This window comes from Octopus bimaculoides, chromosome 6 (assembly GCF_001194135.2).
Source record: "Octopus bimaculoides isolate UCB-OBI-ISO-001 chromosome 6, ASM119413v2, whole genome shotgun sequence".
Lineage (NCBI taxonomy): Eukaryota > Metazoa > Mollusca > Cephalopoda > Octopoda > Octopodidae > Octopus > Octopus bimaculoides.
The window spans coordinates 105750783-105756288 of record NC_068986.1 but is presented as its reverse complement, the minus strand read 5'-3'; positions in this window follow the sequence as shown (position 1 = coordinate 105756288).

The window sequence follows — 5506 nt, the reverse complement described above, 5'->3', positions numbered from 1 at the left end:
AATCTAGCAACTTTGCTCATTGCAAAATCAGCGGCTGAATATCGCTTATCTTTCTATTAGGTTGGTGCATAATTATTGCGGCTTTGTTACTACTTGCATCTCTTATAAAGATTTTAGATCTAGCAACTTTGCTCATTGCAAAATCAGCGGCTGAATATCGCTTATCTTTCTATTAGGTTGGTGCATAATTATTGCGGCTTTGTTTTTTTCAATGTTTTATTCAACAAAAACAATAATAATATTTAACAAAAAACATCTTTAAATGACTGTCTGACCGTCTGCCAAGCAAATGGGAAGCAGTAATTGAAGTAGATGGTGAATATGCTTCGGAATAATCATTTAAAGATGTTTTTGTTATGTGTTAGTTTTTGTTGAATAGAATTTGAAAAAAAAGCCGCAATAGTTATGCACTAAACCAATATATGTTGCAAGCTAGGACGAACGACTGCCATATCTAACAGATAGGTGTCCAATAATGAGGAAGGTGAGTACCCTGAAACCAGACTGGTCGACTGATCCTGTCCAACCGCTAGAGGGTAGGGGTTCGCTCCCTTGCTCGCAATATATCGGACACAGGTTGTGTCGTTATCCAACTGGAGAAGATGTCTTCCTGCAGTTACAAAAATTGTAGTAACGTAGTGCCGTACGAAACGGCCACGTTGAAGTGGCAACAAACAATACTGTTTATCATTGTATATTCCAATCCGCAGCGATAAGCAATGCGGGTAGAGTGTGACAACCCGAATACTTTGCACTCTCTGCATCGGTGTCTATTTTCTCTCTGTCCCCAGATTATGGTGTTTGCATCACCAAGGTGAACTCAGCCAAGGCGGAACAGTTAGTTACTCAACGCTTATAGTTTATGGCATGCGTGAGGACTGTGAAGTTATTGAGGATGAATAACATACATTAATAATATGCAGTAATTTAAATTCCTTCTACTTATTTCGTGTTCCACTACTATGAACTGCTTTCATAGTATTATTTAACATAACTTAAATGCATCTATCTGAGCCATGATGGGCCACGTCGCGTTTTGTGTTAATACCGCATACCGAACATAGATTCTGAACGTATGTATGTTACCTTTCCTCAGCGAGTTGTATTCTCATGCTTTTGTTGTATTCATCAAAATTGTAGAGTCGAATGACATACATTAATTATATGCAACAATTTTAATTCCTTTTACTTATTTCGTCTTCAATAACTATGAAACTAACGTATTATATTACAGGAGTGGAGCGCAACTTTCTCTCACTCTTATTTCCTGTTTCTGTTGTGCCTGTGATTCAAAGGGTCAGCCTTGTCACACTGTGTCACGCTGAATATCCCCTGAGAACTACGTTAAGGGTACATGTGTCTGTGGAGTGCTCAGCCACTTGCACGTTAATTTCACGGGCAGGCTGTTCCGTTGATCGAATCAACTGGAACCCTCGACGTCGTAAGCGACGGTGTGCCAACAACAATATTACAGGGAGGCGCGTGGCCTATGGGTTTGTCTTGGACTCGTGATCGTAAAATTGGTTTCGATTCCTGGACCGGGCGACGCGTTGTGTTCTTGAGTAAAACAATTCATTTCACGTTCCTCCAGTTCATTCAGCTGGCAAAAGTGAGTAGTCCTGCGACAGACCGGGTGGGGAATACACACGCCGGGAAACGGGGAAACCGGCTTTATGAGTCTATATGATTCGTGAAGGAACTTTACTATTATATTACAGGAAAATTAAGGCGGCGTGCTGGCAGAATCGTTAGCACGCCGGGAAAAATATTTTGCGGTATTTCGTCCGTCTTGATGTTCTAAGTTCAAATTCCGCTGAGGATGACTTCGCCTTTCATTCTTTCGGGGGTCGATAAATTAGGTAGCAGTGAAACACTGGAGTCGATGTATTTGATTAATCCCCCCTCCCCCAAATTTCAGCCCGTGTGTCTTTAGTAGAAAGGATCCTGTGACAGGAAATTGCTAATTTTTATGTTCCTTGTTTCATGAACCTTTTCTCATTGAATTATGATACTTTTGTCTAATAGCAACGATAAATAAGTCCAAAACGTTGCTTTTTCAGAAAACGAAAAAAAAAAATAGTTTCATCATTCATAGCAAAACCGTTGTGCTACACTTTGACAATTTTTGGTGTCTTGTCATCCGAAGCAGTGGGAGATACGATAGTTTGACAAAAAAGAACCGGCTTTTGCAAGCAAAAATAAATATTGAAAAAAAAAAAACCCATTTGGCCATACGACAGTTTAACATAATGGCAAAGATATGTATGTATATGTAGTGGTTAAATGTGTATCATGGTGAACAGATGCAAAAGGAATGTGTATGCCTTTGAAGTAAACAAATGAGTGAATCGATTCATAGTTAAAATAATTTATTCACTGGACTTAATTTGTCGTTGGTACACACAATTCTTCACTACATGCAAAATGTTGACAACTGCTACGAGTTGCTAGAAATAGAAACAGGATACATCTGTGGAAATGCTATGTCAGAAATGAATATGTTTGTGTGTGTGTGTGTGTTCGTAGTTCATCTGAGACAGTAGTCTACCGTGGAACTTCGAACATTGCCCTGGGTCTATGCGAAAAGCTGTCGTGTCGTAGACCATGCTCGTTCGCCTGCTAGGCCTTTCTCCTCCCTTTCTCCTCAGTCTGTTGACTACCGTATTTATAATAATCGTGGCAGCTAGAAAGACAGACATACTGCAGACATACTGGCTGAGGTCGTAGGTCAAAACGACATGGGTTTATAAAATGAGCGAAAAGTCAAATAATTATTAGCGTGGTGATTCTTGTCTTCGCACGCAATCTACCTAATATTGTGAATAACCAACTAAGACTATGACTAAACACCATAATAGGAGCACTCCGTCGGTTACGACGACGAGGGTCTCAGCTGATACGAGCAACGGAAAAGCTTGCTCGTGAAATTAACGTGCAAGTGGCTGAGCACTCCACAGACACGTGTACCCTTAATGTAGTTATCTGGGAAATTCATCGTGACTCAGTGTGACAAGGCTAGCCCTTCAAAATTCAGGTACTAATTTTTGCCAGTTGAGTGGACTGGAGCAATGTGAAATAAAGTGTCTTGCTCAAGGATACAACGCGTCGCCGCGAATTAATCTCACGATCTTATGCTCGTGAGCCGAATGCCCTAACCACTAAGCCACGCGCCTTCACGTCTAAACACCGTTCTAAACTAACAGGGTGGTGTCCGTTACAAGTATCTCAGATGCCAAATGGTGGTGTCACACCGGGTAACATTTTAGGTCTACCATCGAAGTAGGCTGTGGCGGGGGGTTGAACTTACAACGTTAAGAAGGAACAAATATCGCAAAGCAACCGGTCCCATATTTATACAGTGTCAGTGACCCACCGGCGTTTTTTATATATCGACCTCAAAAGGAAGAAAGGCAAAATTGATCTCGGCGGGATATGAACCCAGAGAAAGATAGTCGGATTAAATACCGAAAGGCACCTGGTCCCATGTTTTTACGTTCGCCAAACCATCACCCTGTATTGTTACTTTCTTTCTTCATTTTATCGACCTTAGTAGAATGAAATGCAAAATTGACCGCAACTGGATTTGAACTCAGAAAGCAAATATTGCGAAAAATTCTATCACACTCTCTAACGAACGGGATTCTGTGACGTTCATGTTTTATTTTTATAGCATCAATGAATCAAGTAACAAAAACCAGGTACCAAAGATATTCTCCAAGCCCCTCCCTTCCTTTGTTCGAAGTTAAATCAATTACTTTTTGCTGTTTTTTGAGACCTTGTTTTTCTTTCTGTTTTGCATAACCACGCCCACCTTGTTGTCGTCATGCAGGCCACGTTAGGTGTGCTAAAGGAGAGAGTGGTGGTGGTGGTGGGGGTTGTTTCGTGTATTGTCCCGCCCACCAGCACGTTCTTTCTTGTTATCATAAAAATCTGCGCTCATTTTTTAACATGACGACAAAAATCACCACCACTCCCACCACATTTAATTTTTTTTTTTTGACGCAACTATCAGCACAACCACTACCACCACCACCATCACTACTCCACCTCAGCGACCACCGCGATTACACCGCTGCTCTAACGACTGTCATGACAACGATGGCAGCGACCACCACCACCACCACCACTACACACAACGAGCTCTTTCCCGTTACGCTATGAGATTAGTGTTAATGGTGGCTGTGAGAGTAGAAAATAATCATAGAAGTGATACGGTGTTTCGTAATGGTGATGGTGGCGGTATTAGTGGTTTGACGTGCTGAATGGTTTAGGGAATGTAGCAGTAAGAAGTTAACGTGTTAATTCTAGCGATAATGGGACGTGGTGGTGGTGGTGGTGGTAGTGATGATGATAGTAGTAGTATTAGTAGTAGTAAAGTGACAATCGCAATGGTGGTATTATTGGAGGTGATGATGGCGGCGAAGAAATTTAGAAGTGTTTGTAGTTAGCGATTGTTATTGTTGTGATGGTGGTGGCTATTTGGTTCCCAAAGGGGTTCTTAATGAGCAAAGAGACTTGTGATCGAAATGAGGAAAGGGCAAATTTTATTGGTTTTCGAGAAGCGGACCGCATGAGACATGTCTCATGATCGGACGGGCCACACGACCACAAATAAATAAATAAATAAATAAATAAAAGAAAAAAAACGTCAAGGGAAATTTTTGCTTGGCGTACCATTCAGAATGTCCCTCGGGCCACAGTTTGCCCTTGACTGAATTGTCCCAGATAGAATACTTTAGATTCTAAAGTATTTCACTCGAGGCCATTCCGTCTTTAGCTTAGCTTGTGTGTATTGCAGACTATATATTTTTAATGTGTCTATTCGGTTAACGATGGATCTATTCGTTTAGCGAAGAACTTGTGAGTAATGGGTTGCCGTGGACACCAAATTATGACACCTCAGCGGCTGGAAGACCACGGAAGACGCATATACAACAGCTTGCATAAGATGTTGGATGCCAAGTTGAAGACCTAAAAACACTAATGGAAGATCCAGACTGATGGAGAGAGGTAGTCAGGCTTGCCCGGGCAATCAGCCTGACTGGATGATGTCTGGAAGAAGAAAAAAAATCGTTTAACGAACGCACGACATAAATTTGAGGACGATTTAGCTGTTATTCATTTCCCTCGCCTGCTGTTGTTTAGTTCCAGATCAACTCTGAATGAACAAACCTAATATCAAAGGTGTTCCAGTCATGACCATCACGGACTACTTTTAACTAGCCTAATCTAACCTAACGTTTCCTAAGAACGCATGCGGAAACCGGCCCAAATTTTGGCACCCTTATAATCTTTTATAGCTCGTCTTATAATTGTTTCGGTCATTGGATTGCGGCCTTGCTGGAGCATCGCCTTGGGAGGGTTTAGTAGAATGGATCGACCACAGAACTTCGTAAATTTGATATTTGTTCTGTTGGTTCATTTGCCATACCGCTAGTACACAGGGGCGTAAACGAAGCAACAGCGATCGCCAAAGGCGGTAAAAGGGACAAAAAAAGAAATACAC